The following is a 10,562-nucleotide window of genomic DNA, read 5'->3' as shown; positions in this document are numbered from 1 at the left end:
CCATGAGCAACAAGACCTCATCCACCTATGATCCCATCATCCCCTTCCCTAGATTGGATGATGTTGTGCCCTTGGGATGTGAAGACCTTAGGAAGCTTAGCATTAAGGAAGAACCTCCTAAGTAGATGAATGATATGGAGGAGAATGCTGAGGTGGTGGAGATCAATGAGGAATAAGAAGCAAATGAGGGAGACGATGACACAATCCCAGATGGGTACCCTCCTAATACCTATTAATTCAATATTCATGGATCTATTATGTTATCTTCTCTAGGGCCTCCTTAGTATGAGAGGGGAAAGTAGCCACCTACCCTAGAGGAGATAAATGAAAAGACTCGGGAATTGGAGAATGTTTCAAATGCATTGTGTTAATGTGATCGGAGATGGGATTGATTCTCAATGGTTGATGAGCAAGGATTCGGAAGCAAGTGTAAATGATCTCTTTCATAAGTTTGGAATTATGATTGATACTCATAACAATAGCCCTGCACAACTTCAGTATTTGAACTAGGTTGTTGATGATCGGCAAGCCGTGATGGAGGAACTGAAGAACAAGCTTAAGAGCATTTGCGCTGCCTTTGAGGGATTGGAGGAGTGAGCATGAAACAATTAGTGTGTGGATCTCCCCGACTTGATTGTAATATTGGGGAAGATTGATGTCCACTATGTATCTCTACCCTTTCCGCATTTACTTTTTAGCAAGATTGGAGAATAAGTTTTATTTTCGAATAAAGTTGAACTATCATTTATTCCTTTTGAACAGAGGATGATCCTTTGCAATGAGTTTATGCATATCTTAATGTGTGAGATCATTGCTTTTGATTGAGAACATGCTTGATGATTTTTGTGATCCAAACAGTAGTCCATATTCACTTACATGATGATTTTAAGTCCCAAAATCTTAGTTTTGTAAATCTTTGACAGGAGATAAAACAACTATATATGCTAGCTCATTGAAGGGTTCAACTTACTTAAGGGAAAGCAAACAAAATAATTCTCTGCTAAAAGCACCTTGGTAAATTAAGTCTTTGTGAGAAATGAGGTTGGCTTAGACATAAAGTTTTAATGAGCCTTTTGTATGGTTCAATAATGAGATATCAGACATTTTCAATAAAAGCTCTCTACAATAAATATGTGGGAAAAGAAAATTTCTTGCCCGGTTGAAACAACAATGAGCATAAGAAGTTTTTACTTGTCCTCAATAAAGTTAAATGATAAGGTGTGGATGCTTCCATGATCATTACCTAAGTAGGTATGAGTTGTTGTTTGCCACGTATATTCATCAACAAACGATCCTCTTGGGAATAATGAACTCATACCTTTTGATATTTGTATCTTGTAAACACAAGGGTGACCTTTTGAAAAGGCTCGAGATAGACCTAGAGGGGGTGAATAGTTATAATTACAAATTTAGTTGTTACTTAGCAATTTTAGACAATAATGCAGAATATGAAAGTGATTAAGGTCATGATTGCACTTTCAGTCTCCCACTTTTTGGTAGTTGATTACAACATACATATATATCTCAAAATAAAATGGAGTTATGAAGCTCGGGAGAGATTTATTGAAGAGCTCCCCCTTATTGTGTGCATTGTGAAACAGATTGTGGGCGGGAGCTCCCCCTTAATTGATAACGAACACATCACATAGATCAATATGTCAACACAAAGAGGTAATTGAAGATAACTCTACACTCACAACATAGTGGTTCAAGATACATAGATATCATAATGGTTTCAACACATAACATAATAGTTCATCATACATAAATAGCATACATAGTAACACCAAGACTAACAAATCAAATACTAAGATAATTTCCTCCCCCTTGGCATCAAGTACCCAAAGGGGGAAGGGCCCGAGAGAACATCCACGCAATCAGAGATCATAATTACCATCATCGTCACCATGAGTGCCACTGCCTCATGCCTCATCAAAGAAATCAGCCCATTTAGGGCCATATGGGCATGCATAGTCGGAACGAGGGGCCCCAAGAAGGTGCTCATCCTCAATCACATCGGTTGCTCCGGAGTCTCTCAGAAGAGCATTCAATGCATTATTAGAAGAGATCATGTGAGTGACCACATCATGGTTTTGTGAGGAGTAATAAAAGGAGAAAACCTTCATCATGGCAGAATGGGCCTTCTCGGGAAAATGGGCAATGCACCGAAAAAGAGTTGAGCCATATGGAGCAGGATGAGACCGAGCAGCAACCTATCGAGCAAGAGCCCAATCATCTGCCATATGAGGCGGAATTACCCACTTCTGGTGCACACGAGTCCAAGCAATGTGAAAAGGAGCCATACGCTCAATGAGAGCCTGAATAAAGGAAGCATGAGGAAAAGCCTGTTTGTACTGAAGACTAGAGAAACAGATCTCTTGACATAGAAAGTGAGGGACATTAATCTTCCCTTTGGGATGCCCATTAAGGCAAGACATATGATCAACAAAATACCCGCTACAGGTCCACTTGTCACCCATCTTAGGACAGATGGTGCAAATGACACACTGGAAAATGATGAAATAAGGAGACCTCCAAATAGATACTAGATTCACACCGTGGCCTTTTCCTCATCATCAATTTCTTCTATGGATTTTATAAGATAGCCACATACCTCGATGGCTTTGTGCACATGATTGGGATTATCTTTATGGATCTTGAACCCAGTGTGAGGAAAGCCAAGAGAAGCAACAAATTAAGGATAAGTAGCGGTGAACTTGGTGTCAGAAGTCATCCAAGTGTCGGTCTACTTAGGACCAAAGATATAAATGGCATAAAAATCATGAATGGCAGCATGATTGAAATAGGGTTTAAAAGCAAATGCATCATCAAAGCGAGAAGACTCACTTAGATCAATACCACCCGAATATTTTTTCGTTTGAGCCGAATATGCTCCATGACAATGTAGTGATGAACAGAGAGACCCTTGGGAACAATGATAGTTGTGAAAATGTATGCGTGAACATTTGTATGAAAGCGAGAATCCATTTAGTCATGCTCAATAGAGAACTTGTCAATAGCATGATGAAACTTAAGATTGGTTCATTTGGAAACTAAAGTGAAGTCCTTGATCATGCGACCAAGAGATTGAGGAGGCTCAAGTGAGATGTCGCGAGCATAACCTTGAGGCCGAACGGGACGCACATGAGTCACGTGCAAGGGCCTCTGAGTACCATGCTCTGAAACATTTGCATCAACATCGACATATTAAACCCTTTCTTCATACTGCAGTTGTTCCTCAAAGTCGAAGCCCTCCATAGAAGAAGCAATTTCACAAACGAGATGCTTGGCAAAAGACGCTTACGAGGACGAACCGGTTCTTGGGAGTCATTGGTACCACCATGACAAGAGGCTAGAAAAAAGATAGGGCATCACTTGTATGAGATGGGAATGAGAATTAAAAAATTGACATGGCAAGAGGATAGTACCATGAGTAGATGATCCCACGGGGTCCTTCACCCTGGTGTGCTTGATCTTTGGCATTTCGAGAAGATGACGACCCCGTCAAATTACCTAGGAGACGAGATGCTCTCGAATCCCTCATCCAACAAAAAATCAAAGAACGAATCGCTGTAGTAGGAGGACGAAGAGAGGATCTACCTCGGGAGGAAAGATAGAGGGGAACGGTCGAAGAAACGGTGTCTACGGCGCGGAGGCGAAAGGGGGTCGGTTCGGGGGCGGAGAGTGGGTTGGGGCAACTACCTATACAACTGAGCCTCGATTTTATTTGTTTGACAGTAAGTGTTTGACGACCATAAGGTTATGGACATCCGGGGGCTAGAGATTCGCTAGAAGGGCGACACAATGAAGACTAGCACGAGCCGTACTTTAGAAGCCTTAGAGTGAAGAGGAAAACAAGGTCGAGTGGATGGATGTCCGGAAATTTTTGAATGACCGGAAGGTGTCACACGACCGGAGGTTGCCGGACGTCCGGTAAAATAAGTGAAATCTGAATGTGACCTAGGGAATGGGAGTTATAGATAGAGGCAATTGGGGTGATACATATGGAACACAACGAACATTACATACTAGTCAATGATGACCATAGATAAGATAAATAAGCCGCTCTAACATTGTTTATAATAGGGGTGGTGGCCTAGGCCACCATGTTTGAGTAAATGTGGTATGGCACTGCAAAGATATAAACCTTGAGCCCAATACCACAACTCCATCATTTAAAGTTCCGAGTCACAAAAGTGAATGAAGTATGTTTGAGAATGTTTGGCTTGTTTATGCATCATATAGGGTGAGAATACTCATGAGTTGAATGTCTCACCTAAATACATGCCTACACCTAGACAAGACATGAAGTAATTGTATGCATGCGTACCAGATTTCACATAATGTTATCAAGCTCCAAGATACGAAGTTCATGCCTAATTTGGTAGAACATTGCTTCATCTAATGGTTTGGTCAAGATGTCTACAAGTTGCATATTTATACCTACATGATCAATATCGATGTTACCCTTTTGCACATGGTCTCTTAGGAAGTGGTACTGAATATCAATGTGCTTGGTGTGAGGGTGATCAATAGGATTTTCTGCAATCTTGATGGCACTTTCGTTGTCGCATAGGAGAGGCACATGTCTATAAGTTATCTGAGAGTCTTTCAAAGTTTGCCTCATCCGTAGGAGTTGAGTTGCACAACTTGCAGTTGCAATACATTCGGCTTCGGTGGTGAATAGACATACATAATTATGCTTCTTTGAGTACCAACTTACCAAGGAGCATCCAAGAAATTGACATGCACCGGGTGTATACTTTATTCCCACCTTGTCTCCTGCTCAATCTGCATCCGTGTACCCCACAAGATCAAACTTGGCATCCTTGGGGTGTGGGCAGGATATCTAAGAATATGCTTAACCACCTTATGATGACTTTCCTTAAGGGAACCTTGAAATCTTGAACACGTGCCTACACTTAATCTGATGTTTAGTCTATATGTACAAAGGTAAAGCAATGAACCAACAGTAGAGCGGTAAAGAGATATGTCAAATGGGATACAATGTGTGTCTTTGGTAAGAATAAGTTTGGTTGCCAATGGTGTTTTGCATGGACTAGCATCTGTCAGTCCGAACTTCACAAGAACGTCCTTGAGATATTTGGTTCGGGACAAGAAAATTCTCTCTTGGAATTGTTGAATTTTAAGTCCAAGAAAGAACTTGAAGTCCACATTGAATGACATTTCAAAGATCTTAGTCATGGACTCCGCAAACTTCTTGCATAAATAAATGTTAGGGGAACCAAAAACGATGTCATCTACATAGATTTTGCATAAGATAAAATCACATTTCCCCTGTGAGAAAAAATAGCTGGATCGATCACCCCTCTCACAAGACCATCATCGAGTAGAAACTTCTTCAAATGATCGTACCAAGAAGAAGGTGCTTGTTTGAGGCCATGAAAAGCCTTGTGAAGTTTATACACATAGTCTTTGTTATCAGGGTCAATGAAACCAGGTGGTTTTGATACATATACTTGTTCTCGTAGAGGACCGTTAAGAAAAGCACTCTTCACACCATTTGATGAAAGGTAGAACCAATGAAAGCGGCATAAGCAAGTAATATGAGAGTTGATTCAATATGGGCAACAGGGGGCAAAGGTCTCGTCAACGTCCAAACCTTGAACTTGTGAGTACCCTTGTGCCGCAAACCTTGCCTTGTTTCTAACGATTATGCCATTCTCATCTTTCTTGTTTTTGAAGATCCATTTTGTTCCAATGTCATTGTGTTCCTTGGTTGGCCTTTTTATGAAGGACCACACTTTGTTGCGTTCGAAGATATTCAACTCTTCTTGCATCGCAACAAGCCAATCGTTATCCATCAATGCATATTGTACCTTGAGTGAGTCAACACTAGAGAAAAACGAAAAGTGAGCAAAAAAGTTCATTAATTGTTTATGAGTGACTCTCCACAGCCAGCCACTCGAGGCATGATGGAAGTTAAATTTTCACGAGGTTCAACTTCATTCCCATCATCAACATCTTCAACATATGTATCGTTAATGTGTGGTGGAAGATCTTCTTCTTCGTGCATCATTTTATGAGGTTCATCATCATCATACGGTACGTCATCATCACTACGTGTATGTTTTTGTTCTTGTACTTGATTATGATCTTGTTCTTGTTCTTGTACTTGATGATGATCATGGTCTTTTGTAAAGTGTTGTTCTTGTTCTTGGATTATGTGATCCACTTGGGAGATTGTATTTTGATGTGATGTTGATGAAGAAGTAGTTTGAGGATGAGTGGATCTTGTATCTACATTTCCGCCTTCATGAGGAACATGTTCCATTGGAAGGAGAGCACCTACACCCATGGTTAAAAAATCTTGCAAAGGGTCTTCATCACTTAGATCAACTTGCTCCCCATGGGAGCCAACAAATTCATCAAACACTACGTCCCAAGTTTCTACAAGGCATCCATTGGATTTCTTGTAGACCTTATAGGCATGAGAGTTTGATCCATAACCAACAAATATATCCTCAATTGTTTTGGATTGAAATTTTCCTTACAGTTCTTTCCTGTTAAGAATGAAGCATTTGCACCCAAACACCCGCAAGTGCTTGACATTGGGCTTGTTTCTGGTTAGGAGCTCATATGGGGTCTTGTCCATGATTTTTCGACGAAAGAGACTGTTTGATGCATGACATGTTGTGTTGATGGTCTCAGCCCAAAAGCTATGTGGTGACTTGTACTCATCTAGCATGGACCTTGCCAATTCCACAAGAGTGGGGTCCTTCCTCTCGGCTACGACATTTTTGTTATGGGGTATATGGTGCGGAGTATTGATGCTCAAATCCTTCATCACCTAGAAACTCTTCCATGGTGTAGTTATTGAATTCGCAGCCATTGCCACTTCTTATTGCTTTGATTTATTTGCCAAACTTGCGTTGAGCTTGCTTGGAAAAGTCAATGATAGTGATCTTTGTCTATCCTTGGACTTCAAAAAGCACACCCATGTGTATATTCAGTAATTATCAACAGTAACAAGCCCATATTTCTTCCCATGAAGACTATCCCATGAAGGAGGCCTAGAGAGATCCACATGAAGGAGCTCCAAAGGTCTTGAGGTTGATATTATATTCTTGGTGGTGAACTTTGACTAATGTTGATTCCTCGCTATGCATGCACTACACATACGATCTTCCTCAAAAGATACATTGGTTAGTCCAAGGATGTTTTCACCCATTAAGATATCTTGAAGATTTATCATGGCGAGATGGGCTAGCAGACAATGCCATAGCCATCCCTTGTTGGCCTTGGCCATGAGGCAAGTTGCATGGAATGTTCTCTGTTTTGAGAAACCAACCGTCTAAAGGTTTCCATCCAACTCCCACATGGAGGCAAGTTCAATAGTATCTCTCTTAAAGACTTTCACATCATAGTGTACCATAACCAATAGAAGCCAATTGACGAACTATAGGACGTGAAGTATGTCTACAAGGGGTGTGATTAGACTACTTGACCAAATAAAAAACTTAGCCTTTTCCCCATTTTAATAGTTGGCAAGTTTTAGCAATTATACCAAGTCAAGCACACCCTACTCATGCAAGTCTAAGAGTATAGCAACGGAAAGTAAACACATGCATATGTAAGTAGAGGGACGGGATAGGAAGATCAAACACAATGGGGAAACCAATATTTTTCCCATGATTCCGACAGGTGGTGCTATCATATGTCCACATGGTGGGAGACTTCAACCCACGGAGGGTAACGGTCGCGAGAGTACACGAAGGGCTCCACCCACAAGGGGTCCACGAAGAAGCAACCTTGTCTATTCCACCATGGCTTACATCCACAAAGTACTAGGCTTACTCAGGTAGATCTTCATGAAGTAGACGATCTCCTTGCCCTTACAAACTTATTAGTTCAACTCCACACAAAGACTGAGGCTCCCAAGAGACACCTAACCAATCTAGGAGACACCACTCTCCAAAAGGTAACAGATGTGGTGTGGGTAATGAACTCCTTGCTGGATCAAGAAGGCCGAGATCATCGTCGAGCTGTACGTGTGCTGAACGCGGAGGTGTCGTCCGTTCGGTACTAGATCGTGGGACTGATCGCGGGATTGTTCGCGGGGCGGATCGAGGTACGTGAGGACGTTCCACTACATCAACCGCGTTCTCTAACGCTTCTGTTGTACGATCTACAAGGGTACGTAGATCACTCATCCCCTCTCGTAGATGGACATCACCATGATAGGTCTTCGTGTGCGTAGGAAAATTTTTGTTTCCCATGCGACGTTCCCCAACAGTCTCCTCAACACTCAATCACTCACTCAGAGATTTAGCTTTGGTAGAACATATTTATTGGATGGGAACAACTTTTGGAGGCTAGAAATCAAGATTCTTATGGTTGGAGTGGAATATCTTGATCTCAACACGTGAGTAGGTTGTTCTGTCTCAGAAATAGTGGTGGCAAGTGTTGGCTTGTTCTCGGTGCCCTCTCTCTCTCTCTCTGAATGTGGGACCCCGACATAGGAATCGAGATCGTCGTGCTCAGTGATCCCAGAGATCAATGCTCACCGAACACAGATACCGAATAAAAGAGTCTTACATCCAAGTATCGATTATTACAACACATGACCGAATGGTCAAGTTCACAAGGAAGGGCCTAATGGCAAATCACTCTGATACAACTAGTAGCAGAAATCATATGGGCTAAGCGGGTGCCCATGCCATCAAGCCTACACCGTCAGGCATTCTGACTCGGAAGTGTCCTAGTTCGCAGGGGCGTCTCCGAAGACGTACTCATCTCCAAACTTCGGTCCTTCCATGTCTGGTCAATAGCATAACCAGTGGCAAGTCAATGGTACTTTTAATGTACTCGCAAACAACCCATGATATGAACAATGAAAGTGAAGGATAACAATATCATGCATCTTTGGTGTAACTCATCTTGGTGGAATGATCATGATATGCATCAAGTAAAAGAATTACTTATGAAGAACAGGTTACTGATATCAATATATCTGTCCTGGGGTGAACCATTCGGGTTCACCCCATATGCCAGGTCACCGAACTTGGTCATATCATTACTTTCATAACAACACCTTTTTCATCACCTCACACACACACACACTTGGTTTATGCGGAAATAGCTGGACGTAGTTTAAGCAGGATTACCCAACTGTCCTTGACCATGGACATGGCTATTCATATAGTTTTACACTCTGCAGAGGTAGTATGCTGGACCCACGAGATCCGGGAAACTTACGTGTCATCCACGACTCGCGGTATATAACATACCCGAGGTAAGTACTCGATCAATGCCTTTTCCCTGACGATACTAGACAAAGAGGTCCACTCGATTGGTACCCAGTCACGAGATTGACCACACATCACTCCCGCCACTAGTAATGTGGCTCTTTGCTAGCACCGACTAGAGTAATCAACATAGCCCCGTCCCGTATGGGGTAATGCAGTCGTACTGGTAAGGTTGCGACGGTCGGCACATCATAAATTTAATCCCATTTCTGAAACCATACTCACACAAATACCGGGTGCAACACTTCACCAGAACTGACCACCTAACTCATCATCACCCTCGGGCATTAGTGGCACCCGTCGAGGTTTGCATAAACTCTTGCTTTATGTCATCAGCATGCTCACGATAATACCACTTCTAACTTTACTTGTCAACATGATATTAGCATGACCCTCAAGGGGTAGGATCGAGTTCAATGCAAGTGCTCCAAGGGAGCCTTCTGTAAAATCATATCAAATGATTACCGGCACTTATGATCATATGCAACGGAAATACATGCTATATTAATCATGCAAAGTAACATATGCTCGGTCATGGTCAAAGGGCTGCTTGCCTTGGTCAACTAAGTATCCGGGGTCTTCGAGGTCTTCCGCTCTGATTCCCTCGTCACACGGATTTTCTATCGTCGATAAAACAATAAATAAGAAATAGCTCACACAGAAACAGATCACAAAGTCATTTTAAAAATGTTCTTTATTACTGATAAATCTAAGGTATCATTTTGAAAAATATTTGCCTTAATTCCCCTTGAAGGAACATTTTTTAAATTAACCAAAGAGAAGCAAAACTATTTCAATTTAGTCCTTTTTATTATTGTAAAACAGAATAGTTGTAGAAAAATTCATCCAAACATATTATTAAATACTAAATATTTTTAGAAGAATAACAGTGGAAAAATTATATTTTTACACAGAAGGAGGGTCTCGTCGAGTCCGGAGTACCTGCACAAAAACAAACAAGCTTGCACCCAACGCTTCCAAGGGGTTGTCAATCCCTTCAAGATTGTTTGCAAAGTGAGATCTGAAGGCAGAAAGTGCAACGAAGTAAAAAGTGTAAGGCTGAAAATATGGTGCGGAGTAGACCCTGGGGGACATAGTGTTCACCAGAGGATTCTCTCAAAATAGCAAATATCACAGTGGGTGAACAAATTACTGTCGAGCAATTGATAGAACCGCGCAAAGTCATGACGATATCTAAGGCAATGATCATACATATAGGCATCACGTCCAAGACAAGTAGACCGATACTTTTTGCATCTACTACTATTACTCCACACATCGACCGCTATCCAG

This window comes from Hordeum vulgare, chromosome 6H (genome assembly GCF_904849725.1).
Source record: "Hordeum vulgare subsp. vulgare chromosome 6H, MorexV3_pseudomolecules_assembly, whole genome shotgun sequence".
Taxonomy (NCBI): domain Eukaryota; kingdom Viridiplantae; phylum Streptophyta; class Magnoliopsida; order Poales; family Poaceae; genus Hordeum; species Hordeum vulgare.
The sequence above is the reverse complement of the archived record's forward strand: the minus strand, read 5'-3'. Positions refer to the sequence as shown.